Genomic DNA, 15,104 nt, shown 5'->3' on the forward strand with positions numbered 1-15,104 from the left:
GATTACATCAATAAACGTTTTGAAACAAGAGCATAAATTGGCTCATTTTGCCCCCCCCCCCCCCCCCCCCCCCAACGTCATAAGAAAGCCATGGCCGAAAACGGCACACAAAGTACGTCATTCTTCATCTAACTGCAAAACACATAGGCAACGGTGAGGATTCGATCCTCTGCCCCACGGCCACTAGTACGACTCCGTACCCCAATACGCTAAGCAGTGCGCCACCGTTACATTGCACCACTGTTGCAACAGGCGACATTGATGAATATCTTCGAGGCTGTCCACGTAGTTGGGCTCTACCTGGCGGGCGATTCACTAGAAGGCGCGTAATAGAAGTGGTGGGACTGTCGGTGTTATGGGACTCTTCATCGTCCGACCTTAAATTGCTCGCGTTTTAATAACCAGACGCAACACTAAACTCAGCCACACACTCAGCGACAAGTAATGCTTTCGCGATGAGACATAATCAAGGCCCCTGTAGTTTTTATCATAATGGATGATTGCGATGGTCAATATTCAGTGACTCGAAGGAAGCACTGCAGTCCTTGCTGTCAGACCTGCAGCGTGGACCACACGAGCAAATGGTATTCGAGATTAGAGAATTAATCCATACCTTGACTGCGAAAGGACACCAGGTAACGTTTCAGTGGCTTCCAAGTCACTGCGGCGTCATAGGGAACGAACACGCCGATAACGCTGCTCGGTCTGCTCTTCAAGGCGACGAAGAGTAGCCGATGTCATTATCAAACACAGATGCCGCTAGAAAACTTTGAATGCTCAGCCGTGATATCACGTTCTCCTTGTGGAACGCAGGAAGTTTTCACAACAACCGGCTGCACAACCTAGACTCTTCTCTACGTCTCTGCCGTCGCGAAGCTACCCTGCTTTGTCGAATATGGATTGAGGTTGCGTTCACTAAGTCTTTTGCTTTCCGAATCGGATGGGCCGACCACGCCTTGTGTGATGATTGTGGTAACGAGGAGACTCTTCAGCAGCTTCTTCGTGACTGTCCTCGCTATAATTTACAGAGACGATCGCTCGCAACCGAAGACCTCTAACAGAGGAACTTATTTTAAAACGCCGTCATCACAGGGCCATCGCAGCAAAGCGCGACGAGGGCACTGTTGCAGTTTTTAAGGGCAACAGAATTGGACAAACGGCTGTTGCCTGAACAGATGTTTATAGTGCTGCAAGTGTTACTGTGCTGTGCGGTGACAGTATGCGGTGACAGTGACCGAGTGTGATTGTGTGTCTATGCTCCTTTCTTTCTTTATCTCTACTTTGTATCACTTCACCTCCCCCTCCCCTCTTTCCCCAGCGTAGGGTAGCAAACCGCATCTTCCCCTCTGGCTAACCTCCCTGCCTTTCCCCTTTCCTCTGCCTCTCTCTCTCTGCGTATTCTCTGAATAGCCCCCAGTTTGTGACGCAAGTGATGAGTTGTTCCTAATGGTCGTTTTGTGCTGCTAAAAAAGAATACTTTATTAGGTGTAGTGTAATCACAGAAAGATTTTATTGTTCTAAACACCTCGTAAAGAAAACTGGTAATGTGAGTGGTGAGAAGGCTGTACATTACCCGCAAACTATTCGAAAACTATTGCATGCTTTCTTCCATTTGCGTCTGGCACTACTTATTTCGCATTCGAGTCGGTCACAAAAGGCCACTCTTCGTACACCCCTAAAATCTTGTCAATAATGTTTATAATGAACCTGCCTGGTTTTCTTGTTGATACTGGACATTTCTTCCAAACTAACAGGTTCTTCGTTTTCATTTTCAAACTCGCACCATAGTAATCAAATCATAGTAATCACTTTTTTTTTCTGCGGCGCGTGCTGTACAAGGCACCAAGTCTCTTCATCTGTTTTAACAATACATATACAGTACTCTTTTCAGTTTTCATGCTACAGCCTTTCAGGTTATCACCGGAGAAAGAATATCGTGATCTATTGCCCACCTGCAAGCTAACTTAGAGGGAATCGAAACCTCGTGAAGCGAGCTAGATTTAACTTTCTGTTCGAGGCCATTCATTTTTGTACGCTGTATAAAAATGGCAATAATTGTATTTATCATTGTTAACTTGAGATATGTACATCATGGAAATTCCTTACGCTACGAAAGATAACGAGACCTACAATACGAACACATGAACAGCTATAAGTCTTCATTTTATTGCCACAGAGCTTGTTCGAACAAATTGGGACATTCCTCATCTAGTTCCTAAATGTGAATTCCGTCAGCTATAAAAACTATAAATATTTGGCCATTTTTTACACCATGAGGTATTTCTGAAGTTTAAATCAATAAACGCAACCGCTTCTCAGAACAGAAACATGGATGTCGCAGTTTCGACCATGCAATACGCACCCATTTGACTTGGCGGCCCTTATCATGCTGATCATTAATCGCTTGAAGTAACAATCACCCATGACCTCCATGCGAAGGCTTTCGACATTTTTTGTCACTTGGCTATAATTACCGGAGTGAGAGGTCAGGGAAAACTAAGCGCAATGGCGTGGCTTAGATACCTCGTACCTAACCACAGCCAATCAGTTATTTTAATGTAAGCATTGTAAGAAAATCACTAATGTAAGCATTCGTCTCCACTATTACTATTCAGGTCTGAACTACCGTATGCCTCAGTACGCGAGCCATCTTTCAGTTAGAATTTGAAAATGTAATATCTGCGTTCCAAGTGGGCACGTCAATAATAGCATTGCTAACCCAGGGGCGTCTGCGATGAAGCAAGAATAAAAGACAACTCCACGGACTAAAATTTTCGTGCTACTCAGGAAATGCTATATTGAAGCTCTGTAGCCCTCTCTAATCTTGTTTCACGTGGATTTCTACTGTCCAATGCATGTCGTCATACTTTATTCTTTTTTTATCCGGCCTGAGACGTCGCGTTAAGACTTTCGCGCAATTGACCCGCGATCACTGGTTCACCCTCGCAGGCTTTCACATACAGCATACGGCGCGCATTGATGGCTTTATGCCCCTTGGACTTTATAGGGAACCGCATGGCGACGCCGACGTCCACACCGACAGATGAAATGTGGCTGGAGTGACCATACAACTGCTATCGCAATAGCTATATATGAAAAAAAAAGATGGGCTTGTCACGTGTGTCCATATCTTGTGGTACGAGTTCAAGGAATAGCTGAAAGCGCATCGCGGGAGCGTAATGAGCGATACAAGGAGGTTCCCTGACGATTACGATACTCCATATTGCAAAATTTGAGCGCAGTTCTATGCCTGGTTTCATTTCGCGATATAGTGAGGCAAAGAATTGGAGAGAGACAAGTAGCGGAGTCGGCAATCGTCGAAAAACTTATCTGCGGGTCAAGCGCGTCGTCTTTTATAAACCACTGATGGAAGGTTTCTGTATGATCGCAAGTGCCTCGTGGCTAGAGAAAGTACTACACAGTTCGCGTCCCGCATCCAATCACAATTCAAAACAATCGCAAAACACGAGAATCGAAATAAGCGCGAATGAGAACAAACCAAGCAAAGCCAAAAAGCGCCAGCTAAAGCATACGCGAGCAGACAATAGTACGAAACTGGCTGAGACCAGGGGCGCTATAACGTAAAACTATTCCAAACTTTTCTATTCCAGTTCTGCAATCAGGCCTCCAGGATTGGTCAAAAACTTTTCTGAAACACCCCCACTTCGCCTGTCTTTCACGCGACGTCACTAAAACCGCAATAGCTCCCCATCTGATATGACGCGTGCACACTGATTATGCATGATTGGAGCGAACCAAAGAAAAATATTTTTTTTCAGATTCGACGCCTTTTCGCCGTTAGACCTCGGCTATTCGTTAAAAGCTTTAGGGCTGCACCCACTTCAATTGCCTGTCAGGCGACGTCACAAAACGGCGAGAACTCACCGCGTAAAAGTGATGTGTACGTTTTAAAGATGCATTAATATGCCGAAAAAAACTGAATTTTTTTCTGAATAGCTGCAAGCTGCCCCGTTCCGGAAGGAATAAAAGATGGGTGCCGCCGATCGCTTAGGGACAGGCTACTCGCACCTGCCGGGCAGCATGGGTTTATTTGCGTGTAATAAAACTTCTTGCGCGGCCGTGTAAGGTTTCAAGCGCTTTCGACACGTTTACGCCCTCGTTCTGTCAACTCTCGTTTGCTGAGGATCCGTTTTAGCGTCATTCGTAAGCATCCGTTGCGTGCCACCGCGATTTTCGACCAGCCACCGCAAGATAAGTAAGAGGAAGCGGACCAATCGCAGACGCCGGCACCACCTCTTTCAGCCAGTTATCGATATTTAGTGCAGTGGCTCGGCCCCATCGACCCCCTCTCCACTTGAGTGTGCTCCTCGCCTCTTGTCGGCCAATTAGATAAGACAAGCCGCTCAGTGTAGGCAATGTTATACGTTTTTCAAGCAAACAAAAGTGTCCTCTTAAGAACGAGGAGAGCATTTGATTGGTCTGTGCAGACAACCTGCAGGTGACCGCCCGATGCTTGCGTCGGCGGTTACGTAAATTTGACGTCAGGAGAATGAAATAAAAATTGGAATAGATTTGCGCTATACGCCCCGAGATATAAGCACGCATAGAGCGGCAGAGCGGATTCGCATGACACCAGTTTCCTGCGCGTACGTTACTGAAGGGGCCGCTGTCATTGGTCTCCACCGTTTGAAGCTCGGATGTTTTATCGCCCGCTCCGCGTTCACTGTTTCATATTTCGCTTCCCTCGTTCGCTAGTTTACTCCGCCGACGCTCACCGCAGGAACGGTAACGGAAGAGCTAAGCTGCAAATCTCTTACGCTTCAATTATTTCACATTTAAGTTCTTTCGCTTTAGTACGAGATACAACCAAAGGTAACATAACTAGGGTTCTCGTTCTGCAGAAAAAAAAATAACATCTTCCTTATTCAAAATATAGATTCACTATCCACCACAACATACCCTTTCGGAGAGTTGAGTATTATTCGTGTTCAACATGCTAGCCCTTCCGATTTATTACAAGTATGCATTTTTCATCAACACATGTTTAAACCATTTTTCAGAAGTCGGAATCTCTGGCAATCTGGCGCACGAAATTCGGACAATTCGACGATACTATACTCTCGCAGAATTTAAAGGCACTGATCTTTAGCGTATGCCTTTCTGCTTACGGTAAATCGGTAGGCAGATACAAATGACTTGAGTAATCGGCAATGTTGTTCGTGTTTTCCTAAGTTACAATATTAGAGCTTTGCTATTACTATATTGGTAATATTTAACAGCATTTAACGTGGTTTAGTAGAATATACTAGTATTTTCCTTTTGTACAATGTTTAAGTGGTTACTAGTAAATTGCGTGATGTAAAAATTGTTGATCTTTTAATTCCGCTTTTACGGACCATTCTCATTTTTGACAGTACCTAGTGTGATCGGTTAGTATGTATTCCACGTGCGTGGATCTAGACTGTCTATATTTTTACATGAACTTAGTCTTGTAAAAAGCTCCATAGGGTTAGTCTCTTGTAAGTTCGTTCGAACTACAGTCGAGTAACTAGTGTAGCTAAGCCCATCAGACCAAATGATTGATTTACTCGCAAATAAAATGTCGATTGATCAGGAATGTGTGTCACAACAGCGTCAGCGACAAACACTTGTGCTGTCTGTACGCAATTCGCAAGCTGCCCGGCGGCCTCCCTTCAGAGTTCCAACTTCTACAAGACTCAGGAGTCGAGTATAACATGCAGCAGTCCGCGATTCATCGCTACGGAATCACTATCTCGCTTACACACTATGGAACCGCTGCTGTCTGACACTTCTTGCTCGAGTTGTGGGAACTTGACATCGCCGACGACGACAGCAGTGGTTTTCCCTAGACTGTCTGACGGAAACTCCAGCAAATAGGCAACAAATGAGCAGCAGCTAGACTGACCATGCTCTCCTGAAACGAAAATTTTGCTAGGCGCCACAAGACGTCACCTTGGTCAACTATCCCCACACCTCAAACCGTGAGCAGCATGAACCTGCAACGGCACCAATGCACAGCGACACTCACAGCACAGCGCTCCTGCCTTGTCTTGTATTGTGTCCCAGACAGTGGCGCGTACCCACTATGGGGGGATTGGCCAAGAAGCAGGCGGTTTTCCGTATGGTTAGAAGTAGAGAGAAACTAGATTTGTATAGTGGAGCGTGGGACGATAGTACTGAAATTTAGAAGTGTAATTAAATATGGTTAGGAATTCCGATAAAATAAGTAAACGTAAAGAAATGAAATAAGTTAAATTATGGATAATTTTAGAAATTCAGCAAGGTACTCTTTTTGTGTCTCTAATAAAATTGTAAACTGCCAGAAAAGCATCCCTGCGGCTGGATCCCAGTGAAGTCGCCCCAAAAGAAAGAATGGTTGGCGAGGTTAGCGAGAGGCCAAGTTTGGTAAATGAGTATTCTAATAGTTTTCTTCCACCGACACAGCGCGTCCGATGACATCGTCTTCATTGTCGTCCGCGCCGTTCCCCTCATTGGGTTCTTCCCTCTGCACGCGCTAACAGCCGCGTGACACACCTCAATCCTGCTTGTCATGTCGCGCCACACTGGGCTCACAGATGTCCACAGGGTAAGGCGAAGTCCTCAGCGCGGGAAGCCAGTGTGTCTCATTTCCAGACTTGATCAGCCTGCGGCACCGTCCGCACGCCAGCACCGTTGCTCAAAAATACATCTTTGTTCTTCCACAGCTGACATCCGAACGCTGCCCGATGTAATGCATTGGTATGCATCTAACGTATGAAAGAGGCGGATGTGTCCTTTCCGCTCGTTGTGGCACTTTTTCGAGCAACACTCGTCCTCGGCCACACTCCCAGCTAAGACCACGAGAGGGCTCTTTGTCCCCTCCGTCCCACGATACCATACTCTCGCAACACCCACAACACAGGAACAAATAACGTCAAGCGGAAAGTCAGAGAGGCCGAAATAATCTCATGGGTGGCGGCAACATAAAATAAGCCTGCCATGAGTAACTACATAAGAGGAAGAATGGAAATCAGGAAAGAAACAATTTATGATATCTCAAAGGGAAGCTTATTACTTTCCGAAGCGAGATGGGGATGCCTTTGAACACGCACCTATAAAGCGAGATATAAGAAGGAAGAAAAAGCATGTGCTTGCTCCGGTAAAGCTGGGGAGGCTATGGAGCATGTTTTATTACAATGTGAAAACGTCTACCGAGCGGTCGATTTAGGCAGCACTGGCCTCCTTGAAGCCCTTGAGTTCAGCTCGAGCAGTGCAAAATTAAACCTGTCCGCAATGGGGATTAGTAAGAGGCTAGTGGAGGATTGGTGAAATAAAAGTAGGGAAACGACAAAAAACGGAGGCGTACAGAAGCACACTTCGTTTGTTTAACCTAAGTAGGACATTAGGCAGTATAATAGCAAGAGCTTGGCGGCGCAACCCACCGCCCCGTTCCAAAGGGGAGGCTCATAACACCCATCCATCCATCCCAACGTGGACTTTGCCTACACGTCTTAACTGACGCTAGGAATTGCTGCTCATGTCGTGTACATAGGCTTGTAATGTCTATCCTTTCCTTTGCGCGTCGTTTGTATATCTTCCAGCAAGTTACTCTTTATACGGTGGCTTCTTGACTAGAATCGAAAATAAATACCTCATAAAATGTTGAAAAGGCCATGAATTGCATCAGAAGACAGACAAAATTATACAGAAAAGTAGGAAAAACAGGGCTTCTGAGATGCGGTGTTGTACCTGCTTTACAGTAAAATTGAGAAGCGCAGTCCTGTGTGCGTTTCCGTAAAGTTTCTAAGCTCTGAAGCGCTATCCTGTCCGCTTTTCTGTAAAGTTATGTATGTTTTCTAGTACACTACAAGTTCAACGTGAACTTTAACCATCGAGCCTGACTCGCCAACTTCTTCAATAAAATACTTGCGTAATTCGTGAGGCCTTCAGCGCGGGATCTTTTGGCTGGCAGATCACTGCTTCGAGACACAATGGTAATGTTTCTTGAGTCCTTCGCTGAGCACTAGTGCTTGGAAAGGTGCATGTGCACGCTGTTGTTGAGCCTACGGCCATGCGACAGCTCGTGTGAAAAATGACTCATTCATGTGCGCAGCCTTGGGCCATGCCCTACGTTATGTGACAAATGACACGACTGTTCTTCCAGAGTTTGAAACAGTACAACTTTCCTTATTAGGCCCTCGTATGGCAGAGCTTAAACAAATGCACGGCGTTCATACTTTGAATCAGAAAAGCAGTGAACGGGGGTCTGCGCAATTTATCACCCGCAACGTTCCGACTTTCCTGAAATAGAGTTGCGACCGTCAAATCTAGTTTTCTGAAGCAAGTGTTCGTGAAAGCTTGTTTTATGCCACAGCTGCTGGAATAGAGCGTGCGAATAATAGTCTACCTTAGCGCTTTCTTCTTTTTTTTTTTTTGCCCGTGTGATAGCAACAATTTCCTTATGAGAGCAAGATAGCGACAGTTTACATCAGGATTCCCTGAAACAGCTCGCGCTTCTAGACACTTTAACATCATCATTACCATATCGGTATATTAATCTCCTCTGCAGGACAAAAGCTTGTCCCAGCGATCTCCAGTTACGCTTGGCTCTCTCTAGCTGTTTCTAAGTTGTGTGTACCAATTTACCCATTTCAGTGCTCCAACTAATTTTCTGCCGTCATCTGCCAGCTAATTTCTGCCGTCAGTACCAATTCTGTAAATATAATGGAACACCGCTTATCTGCTGTACGCATTGCACGACCTGTCCAGGTCCACTACTTATTCCTAATATGAAGATTATTTTGTTCAAAATAAAAGAGAAAGTGAAGCCAAACCAAAAGACTATATAGCCTGGCAAGGGCTCTTGCGGCAGTCAGCATTCCAAGCGGGAAGCGCACATACGAGAAATGACATGTGATGCATTTCCTTTGATATATAGACACAAATTGTAGCTTTCTACAAACTTCTCTATGTAAACAAAGAGAGTAGTTATTTCAGTGGAAATTTACGAATATAAAGCAATATTCACTTGAACCGGGCACAGGCACTTATGGACGCATAATATAGCTCAGAACAATAATTGTCGCACGAGGTAACTCAGACAATTATTTCAAACACAGTCTTTTTCTTACATATAATGCGTTCACGCATGGACTAAAAGTACTCAAACGCACTAAAAATGAGTAGAAATGGACTACTGATGAAAACACAGACGAAACCTTAATTTGGCACAGTACGATATTCTAACACTAATCGTTTACCGTGTTTTTATTGGTGTGTTCATTAAAGTCAATTTCCTGCCCTACTTCATTTAACAAAATGGGAATTTGATAGTTTGTATGCTATCTACCATAATTAGTTCGAATTTTGTGGGGACCTTATGGTTTTTCTCCTCAGGCAATACGTCGGTGAAGGTTTAATTACCGCAATTCTGCAAAATTTATTTTCAATATTCTCTATTAGTGTGTAAGTATATACCTAGGCTACGTTTAGTATTTCATGCTTAAGAAACAGTTGATGATTACGTAAACCCTGCTGTAGTCCATGATAGTTTTCAAAATTCCGTAGAACCAGTTTCTGAAATAGTTATATTAGATAAAATCTGCTTGCTTGTGGTACTTCATACTAGGCAGCAGTGTGATAACCTGGAATTAAACAGGGTATAACATAGCGCCTTTTTTATCCACAATGGCAGCAACTCAATAAGATAGGCAGCCAACAGCTTTACTTAGCTCTGCCGTGAACTTTTCAACATGTGCATTCCAAGGTAAGTCTTTCTGAAGCCAGACAAGTAAAAATCCCTGTGCCTCTACTTTTTCTACTTTAGCGTCAAGAAATAGTATTGTTATATCTTCGTTAAAAGGTTTATTTCTTGGTCCGAAAATAGCATATTTAGTTTTTTTACATTTAATTCCTAATACCTATAAATACTCATCAGCTAACTGCTGGATATGCGAAAGTGTATTGGCCACAAAAAAAGACGTTAGCATTATCAGCATACATAACTAAACTGGCAATTAGTAATTCAGTTAGGCTGTTTATGTACAAATTAAGCAATAATTGTCCAAATATCGACCGTTAGGTGCCCCTCTCATTATTTTGAATTTTTGCGACGCATCGTTATTGAAGGCTACATACTGTAGCCTGTCTGTTAGGTAATTATTGATTAGGTCAAGTGCAATTCTTTGGATGTCAAAACAACCATGTCATTTCATGTATCTTCTGTCAATGTGCCATATCTCTCACTGATTTATTTTTCGATGTTTTTTATCATGTTTTAGGTAAATTACTTCTTATCAAATTTGTGTATTCTTTGGTGCCCCTCTCCTCTACAATGCTGTAAAGCGTTGAGGGTACAATAAATAAATAAATAAATAAATAAATAAATAAATAAACTGAGTTTTGACCGCCGTACGTTATGATCACTCGATTCAAAAGGTTTCTCAAGGTCCAAAAAGAGAACTCTTCTGTGAAGTGTAGCAAATGTTCAATATAAGGTTTGCAGATGCATAAGACTCGAATATCCTACGAGGTTCTCTTGAATGTGTATCGCTCGCTAGCATATTAATATTCATATCTCCCATTATTACAAATATAGCCTTAGAGTCACACAGGAAATTTAACTATCTATTAACAAATAACCTCTGTCTATTTGCAGAAGATAGCCTGTCGACCACACCAAGTGTAGCATTCTTTATAAAACGAGTTAGGCATTCAACATCATCATCAATTAAAGGAAACTCTGGTAACACTTCACGGTAGTTCTTATAGTAAACACATCGTTCCACCACCACCACGACCAGCAGTCGAAATACGACCAATGTAATCGTAACCGCGGATATGTGGCAGGTTGTCATTTATAGTTAATCATTCGTCAATAAGCAATATTACATGGAATTGACCCTTTATATTATGTAATAAATTATGTAAGGAATATTCCTTGTTACGGACACTTCCAGCGTAAGGTGAATGAGGGACCGTCGCTTTTTAAGGTTTACGCTTTAAAATGTTTCATTAGAATAACGCAAACTAATTTGTTGTTGTAGAGTATGATGATAACTGTATGCTAACGAGAACTGTACAGCAGACGTATGGGTAACACAGCGCTTTCTTCTTGCAATTTTTGCAATGTCCTCCAGATTGCAGATGCGTAAAAGTCTTCGGGCAAAGACTTCATCGCCTGCTGTCCATAAAAATTTCCAGTTTGCCTCTCTTTTTTCCTTAATAGCTGCTCCCAACAATTGTTTGTTTTGCCTAGTTAGATGCTCATTGACATAAACAAGGCGAGAAACGACGACGCCTAGCATTCGCATTTCAAATCTTGTTTTGTTTGTTTTGGACAAGAAAGCGTTTCTTTTGTTGTGTCGTGCAAAGCGCACAATAATGTTGATTTGTTCTGTGTAGCCGTAGGCACTTTGACATGTATCTATATCTGAGTGCGACATCTCTTCATAAATAAGCTGGTCAATTTTCTTTACAATAGTTAATGTGTCAGCTTCGTGCGGTAAGCCTTTGACTGCTGTGTTTGAACGTTGATACTATTCCTGTTCTTCCAACCTATGCGATACCTTTCAATTATGAGCCCGCAGCTCTTTCTTCTCGCGAAGCACTTCTGCGAGTTCGTTTTTTATGCGCGTAAGATCTCGAACACCTTTCTTAAGTTCATTGAGTTTGTTCAAAGCTTCCATGAGTTCTTATTTAAGGTGACTACGCAAATGTTCGATTGCGCTCAGAGCCGCTGAGTCAAGTATGTCGCCGAAAACACCGCAAAAATAGTAATCACACGAGGCTGCTCAACTCGGCAGCGGCGGACGCCCTGATACGGAACAAGAAATCAGATGCAGAAAGAACATGTCCCACTTGCAAGACCAGACAGATGAGCCTCGTAATCCAGGTGCACCACCACCAAACTGCAGGTTCCTGCCAAGCTGACAACGCTTATATCGTCGGTTGTAAAGTCCCTTGATAATTTGAAAGTACCGCCACTATTTGAACTTTGCCGCCGCCGCGCGACCTCCTCGTCTCCTCCGCGCTCCTTGCGGTCCCCCCCTTCCGCCACGGCAGCGAGTTCGCGTGCGTCTATTTGTCGTACAAAAATCCCTCACGTGACCTGATCCTAGGTGCCTAGGGACAGCATCATTTAGGGATTTTTGAGAAGGCGCGATGCTGGCGCCGAGCGACGCCGTGGCGTGTTCGTCCTCGGCGTGATCGTTCTCTGGGCCGCGCGTTGTTCAACATTGCTCATGTAATCGTGCGTGCGTTGCTTGTGTATTGGTTGTGTGTGTTGGTTGTAGGTTCTGTGTTACTTGGCGGAAAGCCGTGAGTAGTGGCGGTGCGGCAATGCGGCTTTGGCCTCGATGAGGTCTGGCACTACAGAATCTGCGTTGTGTGACCCGTGCTTTCTTGAGAACCCGGCGGTGGTGACAATTGAAATATCGAAGTGGTCTAGCGCCTCGGCAGCGAAGTTCTGCGAACCGCGATGTGGCGTCGCCGTGTCCGACTTTGCTTAACGGACATCGAGGGATGTGCTGCTCGCTGCAAGTCATGTAAATGCAACTGCGTCGACCGCCCATTGTTCAGCGCTGAATGTGTGTTTGGTGTGCTGTGCTTGAAACGATTGATGCAGCCGTGCAGCGGGGGTGGCGGAGGAGCAGAGTGGCTTAGGGTTTGCGCGTTCACATACATGTGCTCCCGTCTTGGTCTCATTAACGGCTGTCGCGGGATTGTGGTGCGCTAGCTCCTTGCCTAGTATGAAGTTTACGACGCTAACACACAGCATGTTCACGTTTTTCCGCGCTATATGTCATTTGCATGACGGCCGAGTTGAAAACGAGACATATAGTGGTCTTTGCGTTTGTGTGTTGTAAATTACTTTCTATTGTGGAAGTTCTGGGAGTCTTATTACGCAAGGAGTGCGAACGTAAACATAAACACATATGTGTGTCTGAAATTTTGAATTACCCATAATACCCTTTACAACTGATAAGTGGGCTACACGGCCTGTGTGAATTAGCTACCGTATATTGCGACGCTCTTCCGTGTGGTAGACTGATGCATGGTGCGCGTTTACTTCTTGCTGTTGTAAAAACCACTTGTTTATTCACTCAATACAAATGTACGGCTTCTTCGCCGCAGTACATTTTAGTTACGCGGTGAAGCATACTAAAAGTGGGAGGGGGCCGCTATCAGCCAGCATACTATGTCCACTTAGGTGACCTGAGAGGCGGTGGCTGCGCAAGTGTATAATTGAAGAAGTCTTATTATGTCCAGTGACAGTGGCCCCTTTTCACTTTTAGTATGCTTCACTGCAGTACATTGCTTAGGCTTCACCGCGAAATAATAGTGTATTGCGAGAAAGATAATCGTAAAAAGCCTAATTATGCAACGTTTCTTTTGTAGCTTGCTACACCGCAATACAGGGGTGTAAATAAGGATCGTGCAGTAAAGCATACTAAGAATGGAAAGGGCACATAGGTTTACACTGTGCTCATTACTTTCAATTGTGACATAATTTGCAAGTGCATCTGTGCTCGTGGTAAGCTTCATTGACAATTCTTTGTACATTACAAATTAATATTGCAATGAAGCTTACTAAAGCACATTCGCCATTATAGTACGTGTTATTCACCTTCAATGCAGGAGCACAATGCGGATTCTTGCCCCTGGACTGCACATGCTCTTTGAGAATTGATTCATTGTTCATATGTGCACTGGTACTTTACTCTAAACTGGAGGGCTCAAGTTGATATGAAAGCACAACTTTTATTAAGGGGACAAGGTGTTGCCAAGATGGTTGCAGCACAGCTTTTTTTCTTTCTTCCAGGCACCTTTTCTACTTGAAGCTTCCATTGCAGTGTTTTGAACATCATTGAACCAGCACATAGTGTATATAAATATTGGACACTGATTGGGAACATCACCTAAGTTCATGCCTATATATAGTAAAAAGATGTAGCACGACCGGACAAAATAAAAGAAGGGGGTGGGCTGTAGCAATACTAAGTGTTAAATGGTGCTTTATCCTTTCCCTTGAGTTTTCTGTTTTTGTGCTTTTTATGAATCCTCCGCAGTAACCATGCGAGTGCTGAGCTTGAGCTTGTTGGTTTCAAGTCTCATGGTTGTTAATAACAGAACAGTGTGATAAACGAACAAGGGCTTGGAGGCATCCATTCACCTTGCTTGCCTCATGGTGCTGCTTCATAAGCACCGTGAGCATCCAGGCCAACTAGGAAGGGAGGTTTGTTGCAATTGCTTCTGAACTTTATTGCCACCAAACCAACAGTGCTCTCAATGACAGCTTTTGGACAGTAGAATGCTTGCACCCAGCAAAGTCTTAAGAAGGAAGCATTCAGGATGTGCAAAATAGGCTTTTGAAGCTGGCAGCATTACTGAAGGGGCTTTGCCCATCTGCCCTCTTTATGGATACACAAAGATGATTTCCTCTTTAAGAGGGATTGTTTCAGAGGTCATTACATGGCAACAGTGTTGGGTGTTTAGTAGCTTGTCTTTGCCCACTGTTAATAACCTGTTCCTTCTCCAGTGCCCCTGTGAAGTGCCTACTTTTTGGACACAATGTGCTCTCCATGCATTCATGCATTTTTAGCTTGTAAAGACGTCTATTACCCCTTGCCTCAAGCTGGTCTTTGCTGATGTCACCCAAGAAGGCATTGGGGAGTATGGCAATGTACGCTTACAAAACACAGTCGATACCAGTGAAACTAAATTAATGGAGCTGCTGTTCTTTTTTTGTCCACTCCATCCTTGTTAGTTACAATGAGCAATGTCCGAACAGAAGGCATATGTAGTTGGTCGTGCATAGCCTGCGCACTAAGACTTGTTGGCATGTTATGACCTTAGCACAGTGTTTATATGTAAAAACCTTCTGATGTGTTGATGACTTCCTTCTCTTTATTATACTTTGGCTGGTGGAGCCAGCAAGTGGGTCAACCAGATGTTCAACAGGCTTCCCACTAGTTTTCCCAGAGTCTCCTTACCAGGGTGCTGCTCATAGATATCTGTTTTCTTGACCTTGCACTGCACTTCAACCATGGCCACACTTGCTAAACCTATAGCATGCGATCAAAAAAGTGCTATACATCATGTTGCTCCAAACTCGCAACATGTGCTACAAGGCCTTGAGGAAC

The 15,104-nt window shown here is 44.0% G+C and overlaps 1 long non-coding RNA gene across 1 annotated transcript; it reads left to right on the forward strand.

Moving 5' to 3' along the window:
* The first annotated feature begins 12,104 nt into the window (after positions 1 to 12,104).
* LOC129381985 (uncharacterized) lies at positions 12,105 to 14,857 on the forward strand. Its single transcript, XR_008610067.2, has 2 exons — positions 12,105 to 12,506; positions 13,784 to 14,857. It is a non-coding gene; the product is annotated as an uncharacterized lncRNA (long non-coding RNA).
* The last annotated feature ends 247 nt before the right edge of the window (positions 14,858 to 15,104 follow it).

This window comes from Dermacentor andersoni, chromosome 10, assembly GCF_023375885.2.
Source record: "Dermacentor andersoni chromosome 10, qqDerAnde1_hic_scaffold, whole genome shotgun sequence".
In the NCBI taxonomy this organism is placed as follows: Eukaryota; Metazoa; Arthropoda; class Arachnida; order Ixodida; family Ixodidae; genus Dermacentor; species Dermacentor andersoni.